Here is a 12,338-nt window from a genome sequence, read left to right as displayed (position 1 = left end):
CGGAGTCAAACTGGGACAAAGTCACTTTTTAGCGGCCTTGGAGTGGAGCCATCTCGTGCTTGGCACTCTCATTGGTCGACCGACATGGAAGGATAGATGTGATGGTAAAAACAGCTAATTATATGGCCTGCACACCCTGTGATGCCTCATAAAGCTGCACTTTACCAACTCGCTGCCCCACTGAGCTCCTGCGTGCCTCAGTACAAGGTCAGAAACACCAAGTCCAGCCACCTGACAGACTTTTGGGGTACTGTCCTGGGTTTTGGGGGGTGGGCATTAACCAAAAGTCTAACATTGTTTATCTTTTTTTTTGTCTATAAACAGCATCTCTTATCTTAGTTTACACCAAATTTCCCATGATCTATATCTTGAAACCTAGTTTCAAAGCCCTCCCTCCCTCTCCTCTGTCTTGCTATCCATCACCCAGGCTTTCCTTTTCGCTCTCAAGGTTTTGGCTGTGTTCTGCTTGTTCTGTTTCATGTCAGCCTGCTCAGCTTGGGGATGAATATTAGGCCAAGAGGGGACAGGACAAAATAGAGCAAATACTGTACATGTGGAAGAAGAATGAATTCTGTGTTGGGAGCCTCCAGACAAAATGTCCAAACAAAGCATGAAAGATGTGAAAGTTCTTCTTACTATCTACTATTTCTGCAGCTAGACTTCTCATGGAATTAATGTACGATCTTATAAATCCACATAGTAGTGTGGATCAAAGAGTTCAGAGATTGTTCCTGTTGCTCACAGACGGACTGCAGCAATAATTTAGCATTAGGAAGCAATAACTTTTGTAAGTATTTCAAGCTTTATAGACATCAGCACTTGTATTAAATTCGTTTTTGTGACATTGGTAAGTGCGCGGGTGTGATTTCACCACAGACTTCAGCAGAGGGCTCACCTAAAATCTTGTGTCAAAATTAGGAAATCAACAACAGACTCTTGAAAGGCTTCAGAAAGCCAACGGCAATGAAGCATTGAGCCGGGCGAGTTGTTCTGAGGGACATTTCAACAAGGGCAGAGTGTCAGCAGCCCAACCAGCTAGGTTTTCTTTGGCATTCGCGGGGTTGGGCGCCTTGAATTCGTCCCACAGGGTCAGATTATCAACATTCGAGTTCTATCGTGCATTTGCAAATTGCCTTCAGGCAAAGCATGAAAGATGGGTCTCTATACTTTTTCATCACCCCTCTTATGAGATATGATATTATCCTGCAGAGGGAAGGCCAACATTATGCAATGCTTTTGGCGACAGATTATTGGAGTTTTGTTCATTACATTACCCGCTTTGCTTAAATCCTGGTGAAGAGAAGGTCTGCTTTGATCCTTGGCGCAATTTGCCCTTACTGTTTGAATTTTAACTCTCACTCAATTTCTTTTTATTATAAATTCATGAGGTTAGGGGACTCTGGATTTATATATTTCTTTCTGTCAGGGTTTGCAGTGAAAATTCTAGTTTGGGTTGAGATGTTGATGTCCAGTTTGAGTGAGCCTGAAATCTGTTGGTGGTAGAAGCGTAATGACTGGAATCAGGATCAGGTTTAAGCTGGTGTTATCGGGTCGGGTATATGATTTAAGGTGAGTGCATTCTGTGCAGAGTTTAAGTAACTCTACACCTACCTGCTGTTTGGTTCGTATTACACACACACAGCAGTATAATATTGATTGACATTTCTCTCACTGGGAGGTAGACCTTTGAGGAGACCTTGTAAACAACATGGATTTAGCCTTCAGCTAAACTTAATAACACAATACAACTGACCCATGCAGTAATGATCCTGACTGTGTGGGATTGCGTTGTACAATACGTGGCTCCCTGACCCTGAGTGGGCAAATAAAATGGAAATTGTTCCCCATCAAAAATGTTTTGCTTCGTTGAATAAAAAATAAACCCCATATTGTTACACAACAACACAAGAAATATTCAACATAAAGTGGAGACAACATGAAGTTCAGTCTGTCCGTCACCATCGAGCAGGTTGGCAGAACTTGAGAATGTGTTTTATTTGGTTCAGTTTGTAGTTGCCTTTTCCTGTTCTTCCCAACATAGGCTCCTGGGGAGACTCGGCGGGTTTAGGAGTGTCTTATTATTTATATAAACTCTTATTTGAGGTTGAAACATATATTGAGTCATCTTCAGAGGCAACCACATTTACGATGAATGAGGTACGTCTTTAGGGGCGATTGTGGCATTCGCATCATCAGGGTTCGACTGAAACAAGGGCATCGATCACAGTGAGTCTTTAGAGTGGTCCTGCTGACAAACAGATGATAGGCAATCTGAATATTCCTCTTTTTTTGGGTTAATAGGTGAGCATAAAACATTGCTTGACATAATAAATGGTTAATGTAAACAAAGACATATGTGCTGGGTCGTTTCAAGCAGATGAATTTTTGATGCTTTTTTATTTTCTTTCGATGAAAAAATAATGAAACTATCCTTTCTAACTTTTATAATTGAATTTTATTCAGTTCTGACATAAACACTCAGTTATGGAATTCAATTAGTGACAAAACTCTTTGAACTTGAGACGCTTTTTTGTGTCCGAGCTACAGCTCCACTGGGGATGATTCAAAAATGACAAAAGACATAAAAACATCAGAAGAACTGGGGCACAGTGTTAGAGTGCGTTTCCTAAAAGCATCTTAATGTTGATTACTGAAAGAGGGAAGTCTTGTATCACTCACTCTAAATCTATTGCCCTGACTTGGCACAAAATGTTCTTCATTTTTCTTTCTTCTGCGTGTGTTCATAGTTACCATGAACAGAGGGATCAGAGGGCTCCATGACTTGGCCGCAGATGTGACTTCCTGTGACTTTGTTGGTCTGTCATGTGACGAGCTGATTGGTTCATCGTGAAAACTGAGAGGAGAGCAAATTAGTGGGCTTCACAGAGGCAGGGAGTCTTTCAATTAATTTAGTTGAGATGTGTCACTTCCTGTAGGTGAAGAGGTGTACATACAGTGTGCAAGTGTACCGAGGAGATGTGGTGCTTACACCAAACATTGACTTGATGCCAAATCAAGGCATCGTTGCTGAAAGAATTTTTGCTTTTAGTGCCCAAAACCTTTTTACGCTTTTATAAACAGCCGTTTTACCCATTTGCTTGTTAATTAGACTGTAATCCAAGCACTGCAGTGGGAAGGTGAAACCGAATTATGTTTATGTCAGTGGAGGCTAAGCAACAGGGATGTAAAGTAGTTTATTAGGTAAACCTGTCAAATTAGATGTAATCAAATACATGATCACTGTAAAAATTGTTTAGCAATTAATCCTATCTACTATATTTAGTTGCATCTTATTGAACTTTAATTTAGTTTAATGCACGAGACTGCAGCTTTTAAAGTATTGTGTCTCCTTTAAGCATGTAAACAGGAGTGATCGCTCGGATACCTTAGAGTAAAATAAAGGTCTAACACGGCAGCACTACTAAATACAAATAATACGAAGACATTAAAACGTCAATGACCAGAGAGCTGAATCAACTCCACTCTGACACAAAAACACTGAAAGCTCCAAAAACACAGATCTGTTACACTCACCTGCACATATAGAACCAATAAAATCATAAAAGCAGTGTAATTGAGCTCATTTCTGTAGGATCAGCCAGGAGGGACAACATTTTACCAGTGTGTTTACTTTAGCTTTACTTTCTGCCACTGATACACAGCTATTTAATGCAAACACTGTCAGAGACTGTATGAACCAATTTATTAAATACAACAATATCTTTTCATTACCAAAACATTCTGGTAAGGTTAAGAATCAGACATTAAGGGTGAGACATTTAAAAAAAAAAAAAAAAAACATCCCTCCATAAAAGACAAATATCAAAACATCTTTGTACAACTGACTTCAGGAAAGTGATGAAGAAAGAAGTGACCACAATATTGTATTCACTAAACATCCTGCGGCTCTACAAATCACATAATGACGAAGAAAATGCTCCATTACTTCTCTTTTTTGATATAAAGTCGATGGCGATGACTTCAGGGATGACTTTTTTTTTTTTAATGCTTAAAGTAAAAAGATTTTTATATAAGCCATGTTTTACTGATTTTTATCAAAACATCTTCCTTTAAGTGAAGACAAATTCTATTTGGAGACAGTAAATGTAATTTGTCGTCTAATAAGAAAATACTGAATGTTTTCTTTTGTTTTTCTTCTAAATATATTTGGTATTTTATTAGATCTGGACTTAATAACCTGTTCAAAATAATTTTATCACTTGTGTTGCAGTGACTGAAAAGCTGCATTCAAATGCACGCTTCTGGAGTCATATTGTCTGGAATAGTTGTTCAAACTATCATGTATCTTGTGTCTGACTATTCAGAGATCTCACTGGACTTTACTGCATGTAACACCCCCTCATTCTTTATCTTGCTGCGCCCACCATTTTTCTTCCTCTCTCCTGTTTTCACGCGAATATCTCCCTCACTCTTTCAATCCAATTTTCTCCTCTTCCCTCCGTCTGTCATCTCCTGTCCTCTTCGCTCTCCACGCCCACTCCCTCACATCATTTAGTTCTTTTCATCTCCCCGTCATGCTGTCAATTTGATTGGAGCTTGCCTTTATAGAGCTTTCCATCCCGTGGCTTTGGGGTCATTTTTTGTCTGTCTGTTTAATTTCCATATCCTCCTCCTATATTCCTAATTTTTCATCTTTTTTTTTAAAGTAACTTTGAACCCTTTTTCCTCACCCTCTGTCTCCTTTCTCTCACATTTCCCTCTTTGTATTCTCTTTTTGTGTCCTATCTGCCCTCTCCCTCTTGTTGCTCTGCCATCTCCTCCTCTTTCTAGTCGTTTTCTGATATTTCATATTACTGTTCCCTCAGCTTCTTCTTTATGTCATTTTTCCTATTCCCCAGCGAACTCCTATCTTCTGACCCATTTCCATCATACATACTCATACCAATCTCATACTCATCTCATATACTGTTCTGGCATTTGCAAGAGATTAATGTACAGTATTAACTGGAGTAAAACTGCTGATTTTAAAAACCTTCTGCCGATGTAAAATTGGGACACATAAACGTCTGTGCGTCTTTTCACAGTATAAATCATAATTTTGTGGTGGGTGGTGATGTCAGCTGTTCAGTCATTGTGGTGACCTTTTCACAAAAGTTACACTTAGAGCTTCACTGCTTCACTGTACATAAATGATGGTCAATGACAAATTCCAGATTCATTTCTGACTCGTAAAGGACTCCTGCATGCTCATGGAAAAAACGCATCTCTTCTATTTGGTCTGATTACTGCAACATGTCGGATTAGAGTGTGAGGTAATCAGATCTGTTGCAGTTTTTTTGTAGACTACTGTCAGTTCAGCCTGGCTCTGCCCAGCTGTTGCTCACGGCTTCAGTTTTTTTTGCTGCGATTACAGTCTGACAACTCTGTTTGCATTAATGTTTGCTCAGCCACTCTGAAAAGCGACCAGTGGGGTTGCAATAAAGTTGAAGTAGATGGTGGCGGTGGAAGAGCTTCTGTCCATATAACGATATGGTGGTCAGTGCTGATTGGTTAAAAGCTGCTCCAAAAGTTTCCAAATTAAGCCAAGGTCTACGCCCATTAGGAGGCAGAAACTGGGTACAATCCTCAATGGGTCGATCTGGCTACTGTCTGTTGGGTCCAAAGTGAAATAATTTTACAGCAGGTACAAGAAAGTTGAGCATATTCACTATGCTAATTGCACATACAGTATGTTAACATGATGAAATTATAGCTTTGAGACTCACTCATGACTTTTAAATGAAGTGTATACGTAATGTCAGGGAGGAAGATCTGTGACCTCACATCATGGTTCATTTGCACCTCAGTCAATTAATCCTGCTGTGCTATCTTCTCCGTCACTTCTGCTTTCTCATCACTCATTCACAATCTTGTCGTCCCCATAATTGCCCAATGATCCTATGCCTGTACTTTTGAACAAATCAGTTTCACTGTTCCTTATATATTATTGTAATTCTATCATTCTGCCTTTCAGACCTGCTGATGCACTTGATACAGTTGGTCATCTCCGATCTCCGATCCACAACCGGTCGAAGCAGATAAAATGTTGTAAAATGTAAAATGATGTTAAAAGGGAGTTTTTCCCTCCAGCTGTTACTTATTTGGGATTTGTTGGTTTCCTGTCTTAAGTACCCTGAGATGTTGTGATTCTGCGCTACATAAACACAAATTTTGAAATCTGCATAGGCAACTCCAACACCACCAGCGTCTGTAGGATCCAGGGGCTCCTGCCCCATCTCCAACATCTATCTGGGACATCACTCTACGAATCGCTCTCTGAATCTCCCATGTCTGAATAGACAATGAGATAGCCTCATTGTCCACCAAAAAATGTCTAAGTCAAACTGTCATTAGTTAAACAATTTGTTTCCGCTCCTGATAATCTCCCGTCTTCATTCATTGGGCACTGGATTGTAAAACAAGAATTCTCATCCACACCAAACTCAAACATCTTTCAGTGTGCTTAATTTTGCCATTTTTCTAATGTGAACACTCAACATTATCAAAACCCTCATCTTCTTCCTATTCCAATACCATATTTTTCATGAGCTCGTAACTCCCGTCTTTCTGTAATCTTCATCCTGTTAAATCCAATATTTTAGGGATGTGAAAAACTTACTTTTGAAAAGTTTTTAACAGCCAATATCTTTTTTCTTCTCTTTTTTTTTTGTAAAACCTCTTCAGAGAAATTAAAATGACCAAAAATTATTTTGTAAATGCACCAAGATAAGATGGACACAACCTCGCAAAAATAATGTAAAAAAATCTACGTTGTAGAAAATCTAGGTGTTCTTCCAAGAGGACAACAAATTTGTAGAAAACAAATGAAAAATGCTACAATGATTCTTGCTCTTATAAATTAGAAAAAAAAAGTATTTCTTTAATTAACCCTGAACAATATAAAAGGTGTTTATTAAACTACTTCAAATTTCTGTCTGTCACTGCTGCACACAAACAAGATCACAGTCAAGGTTTTATGATGCTTGATCTATGCTTGTGTGCTGCTGAGTTTTTTAATGTTTAGATTTCCTATGATTTCTCTCTGGCAAATTTTGGTTTTGCGTTTTGGTTTTGCTCAGGACACACACACATACCTCAAGACTCTCAATGAAATCACCTTCATGTTCTATTGTCATTGCCCTTTCAGCTACACTGCTTTCTCTTTTTTTACTCTCTGACTGACGTGTTACCTATAAACACACATGCACCAATACTGCATACTGTGGCACACATCTATTCAAGCTGGTGCTCTAATGTCCATGTTGTCCACCTTTTTTTCTTTTAAATAAAAAGGAAAATAGAAAATTAAATAGCATCATGTCAAGTAAGGAAAAGAGAGTTGCAAAATGAGACTCTTTAAACTGAACCTACACAAACACACTGCTTCCTGTTTCAGGGGCTATAGACTGTCCTTCACCTCAAGGCTGAAAATGTCCTCATCTTGACAAGGTTGTCTGACATGAAAGGATCCTCCAAATGTTTCTCAGAAATACTTCAACTCTTCTCTACTCCTCTTTACTCACTTGTTTCTTTACATAATGTACATATTTATTTGCATATAAACCGGGGAAGATGACCCCTGGTGACTTGGAACACATTTGGAGACCCATGATCAATGTGTACACCTGTTCAATGTGTGAACAGGTGTACACAGCTCTGTCCATTTGTGACCGTAACACCCAAGACACATAACCACTTCAGCGGCCCAGTGGCCTAATGGATAAGGCACCAGCCTCCGGAGCTGGGGATTGTGGGTTCAAGTCCCACCTGGGTCGCAGAGCCCTGAGTTTGTATTATGTCATGCTTCTAGGATCAACCAATTCCACCGGTCAACAATCCTGTTTCAGCAAGCGCAAATCTTGTAAGCTTGGAGCCAGAAGTGACCAGAAGGACCTGTGTGAGGAACCAGTGGCGCCCACCGATAGCAGACACCTGACTGCCCCCTGAAGGAGCCCCCTTCAGATGGACCGCTCAGAAAATAAAAAGCTAATTGACTTTAGCGAATGACACCATAACAACTTCACTTTGTATTTCATGAAAGAAATCTAAAGAACCACCCAGGCAGGACTTGAACCCACAATCCCCAGCTCCAGAGGCTGGTGCCACTGGTGACATTGTATTTGAAGTCTGTAATTTTTTTAAAGCTACGCCCACTTTTATATGCTGTCTATAGTCTGGATGCCTGCTTAGTTGTTGATCTGCTAAATCAGTGAGCAGTAGTTTATGTACAGTGTCTGCGGATCAGATTTCACTTAAGATTTCCACTTTTTCTCACATGTGAAGTTTTAGAAATATGTGTTTTATTATTCATGGTTTCTTTTATCAGGCTCTCTGAAGAGCTAAAACATGTTCCTTAGTTTTTTCTGGGTAAATAAATACATTATTTGTATACTGTTCCTTGTAAACTTTTAATACCGCCTCAGCTTTTAAACAAACACAGTACATACAAATTTCTCTCAACATGTCCCCTGAATCAAGAACCTTGGACTTGGCATAAGGCATAGGTTTAAAAGTGGCTTTGGCATTTGTTACTGAAAATAGCTGCAGCTTTCTTTAACTTAATGTTGTCTTCATACTCAATGATCTCCTCCAACCATTCATTTCTCGAGGAAAAACAAAGCAGCCAAAGATGGACAATCATGGTTGCTGTGGTGTTCATGCAGTCATGGAGACTCATATTTTTGTTCCTCTGAAATATCGATACAAGGAAGTCTATTTAAAAAAAAAAAAAATCAATCGAGCTGCAGACATTTGCTGGAAGATAACAAGAACAAGGGGACAGACTTCAGCGCTTTATGAGCATGCAAATAAATGACCTGTGGAAAATATGAGCTTAAAACTTTGTTGCGTTTAGTCCGTCTTTTGTCTTTCCCTCTCCCTTCACGTTTCCTTGCTAGACCTTTGCACACTCTAAACATCCTCCTCCCACGTCCTCCTTCTCTCCCATTCTAACTGCTACTCCCAAGATGAATCTAAACCACAGCGAAAACACTCGCAGCCTTCAGCTGTTTAACCTATCATTGAGGGAGAGGAGCCCAGGGGAGCAATGGAGAGATGGAGAAACAAAACCTACTTTTGAAAAATGGAAAAAAAAAAAAAAAAGCTACTTGGCTGTGTTTTTCAGCATGGAAACATGCATCACAAGTTTGAGTCAGAAACAGTCGGATAGAATCTTCAATACAATAAACCTGTTTGAAACACAACTCAACACTGTGTCTGTTGCATTTTTCAAAGTTTCATTAACAAATTTTATGATTTATTTCAATCATTAGCATTAGTTTAGACTTTAAAGTAAAAAAAAAAAAAAAAAAAAAAAAAAAAAAAGCCAAAGAAAAGCTGCAGGTCAGTCAATGCCTGTTGGCGTTTTTCACTCCACCACTGTCAAATTTGACCCATGTGGTTGTTACTGTTCCATTATTGAACTGGACTGCTTCATGTGCAGGACTGATCTTGAACAATGTTTTCCATTTGATGTTTAGTCAGAGGTCTGTGAGTAGCTCTGACTGAACTCCACTGAATCGGGCCGACTCCTATCCCACCAGTGGGGTTTCCCAGCTGCCAGTTTTGGAGAGGGCGATTAACCATTGTCAATCCAAAGAAAGTTACATGTCCAGGCAGCTGGTTATTGGTTCTGTGGCAATGTAAGTCAGTCAGTTTGTTTTTTAATAGTGTGTGTCGTAGTTGTAGAATAGATTGTTATGTTACACATGTTTGTCCACAGATAATGACTTCTGATTACTCTGATGATGCCCTGATTACTCTGCTCTATCAAAAGGTAAAACCTTCCCTTTATGCACTACTTCAGCTCAGACATATACTCCAGATGCACTGGATGCTGGATTCAATCTAAATATTAGCATGAACAGAGAGTGAAAGGAAAACTGAAGTTCACATAAAACTATGACCTTGTTGTGAACTGAAGAGCTATTTCGTTGAGAATGATCCACAAAAGACCACCAACAGGAGACATATAGGGCACGAAGCATAGCCAATATTAAAAAATTCAGTGATTTCACATTTAAGGAAGAGGAAAAGACTGAAAGACATACAGACAACTCGTGTCCAGCGCTTCAGTAGCAGTGGAAAAAGAATAGTGGAACCAAATAAAAGACGCTTGTAAAAGTCTCTGTTCAACACCATAAATCTGACAGTAGTATTTTTTAAAGGGTTGGAGTGGGGAAAGATGGACAGCTGATGGTAGCTATATTCATGTCACTTTGTTGGTTCTGGTGCCATGATGAGCAATTTCAAGTTTCGAGAAACAGCTCTTCAGCATCCACAGAAGTGTCAAATAATGCTGTTTTTTTCAAAGCAGTTGGCTTTTGTTTGCATCATGTATGTACATTGTAATGTAAACTCAGGACCATGCCTTTTTGGTCGGACCTTTACTTGAATTGTATCTATTTTATGTATTCATTCAAATATCTATTCACACATTAAACCTTAGTAGTAGTAGTTTTAGTATTTTATTTAACTTTTAAGTGAATTTTGGTGATTTATTTGACTATTTATTTACGCATTTTCGTTGGTTTTATCAGTCGGCATAACTGTGTACTTTATTTTAGTATTTTATTGAACTCTAACCCCTGCCTCTGGTGTTTCCTCATTACAGATCTGTGACAGATAGCATTTCATGAGTTCCTCTGGGAACATCACTGGGTGTGTTCGCTACAATGTATTTATTAATTGCGTGTGTGTGTGTGTGTGTGTGTGTGTGTGTGTGTGTGTGTGTGTGTGTGTGTGTGTGTGTGGGAGGGGGGGGTTGTTTTCACTGTAAAGCACTTGGTGTCACATGCCATTTGTGTGAAAAGTGTTTTGCAAATAAAGTCAGATTGATTAATTGATTGGTAATGTATGTAATGGGATAAACTTTAGCGCTCTCAGAGTTCAGTAGGACTCGTGGTTTATAGAAGCATGACAAAACTTAAGTGTTGAGTAGGATGTAATGCAACTTTCTCCCTCTCTTGTGGTGTTTGTCAAGAAGACAGCCGCTTCCCTTCATGCTCCTGTGTGTGTTTATTTGTCGCTTCTTTGTTTGAGTTATGATGATAAATGCACTCCATCTTAGCCTGCAACCATGACGTGTACTCAGTTCTTCCATAACTGTGAAAAATTGGTTTGTGGATCCCATCGTGTGCGAGGACACTGCTTACACCACTGCAAGGCCATGTGTTCAAGGTTCAGTGAGTGCAGTGAAGATGTTTTAATCTCTTAGCTCTGAGGACAGCAAGCAAACTACTAGATGGAGATTAAGTGGGTTTCATGTTGCTGTGGGCAAAGTTATTACCACACACTCACACAAGCCTTTGGCTATACCCCCAATATTATAGCAAGGGCTGAGCAGACTTTAGTTTGTGTCTGACCCTGTTTATTAAGATGTATGTGATGTGCTAACCTCTAACAGTAAGTTCTACAAGGTTGTCAGATATAAAAACTTTCACAGAATTTTTTTTCAGGACATCCTCTGCATTGTGACAAAACTTTGACTCACTGCAAACTATGGTCAATTCAGAAGTCCGTCACTGTATTTGTCACACTCAACATGTATAACTCCACAAATCTTTATTCAAATGCCACCAAAACTGACGGACATTCTTTGGAGACGAGATGTCACTTTCAAAGGGGTTCAGTTTGGTCAAAAGGTGAGCCCATAATGATATTCTATATCTTCTTGTAATATGTACTGTGTGCACAACATTTTGAATTGCCCAAAACATTTGATCCAACTTCACGGAGAAAAGCCTCCAGCAGAGCTTGATCCCTTTGCTGCTGACCACTGCACCACCATGCTGCTAACTTTACTACAATACACCTGACATCATCAGAATGATGTCATTTTTTTCCGCACATGTAAAATCTTTCCCTCAAGTTACGATATGGTTGTGAAAATGCATGACTCACCGGTGGCGCAGTCTTTAAGTCAACATCTCTATTGCCCCGAAGATGCATGAATCAAATCCAATAGTGGACAGGGACAACTGGGCAGCAATGTGTGCATGTGGTTTACTTTTGTTAGCCTCTTGTCTTCTACTGCTTACAATTTGCTTGGATCATGTTTATTGCCGCTTGCGGCTATATTTTTGTCATTATTATTATGAAATTGTCAGATTTGAATTTCCCCTGCAGCACTTTTGTGTTTTTGAACTTGACCAATCAGAGTTAATATAGCTGTTCAGTTGAGCAATGTAAAATATGAGACCTACGTGGTCGATGTGTTGAGGTCAGAGAGGCTCTTTAGAATTGTTGAATCCTATCATTTCATCTCAGGGAATTTTCATACTTGGCCTAAATGCTTGAATCTCAACCCAGAGTCCCCTCCTATTGAAGAGGTCATTGTC

The 12,338-nt window shown here is 39.3% G+C and overlaps 1 non-coding gene across 1 annotated transcript; it reads left to right on the top strand.

Annotated features, from left to right (window-relative positions):
• The first annotated feature begins 7,702 nt into the window (after positions 1-7,702).
• On the top strand, positions 7,703-7,775 carry trnar-ccg (transfer RNA arginine (anticodon CCG)). Its single transcript has one exon. It is a non-coding gene; the product is annotated as a tRNA-Arg (tRNA).
• Positions 7,776-12,338: the final 4,563 nt, after the last annotated feature.

This window comes from Embiotoca jacksoni, unplaced genomic scaffold (genome assembly GCF_022577435.1).
Source record: "Embiotoca jacksoni isolate LCO1_2020_lvr unplaced genomic scaffold, fEmbJac1.0.p SCAF_4, whole genome shotgun sequence".
Lineage (NCBI taxonomy): Eukaryota > Metazoa > Chordata > Actinopteri > Embiotocidae > Embiotoca > Embiotoca jacksoni.
The sequence above is the reverse complement of the archived record's forward strand: the minus strand, read 5'-3'. Positions and strand labels throughout refer to the sequence as shown.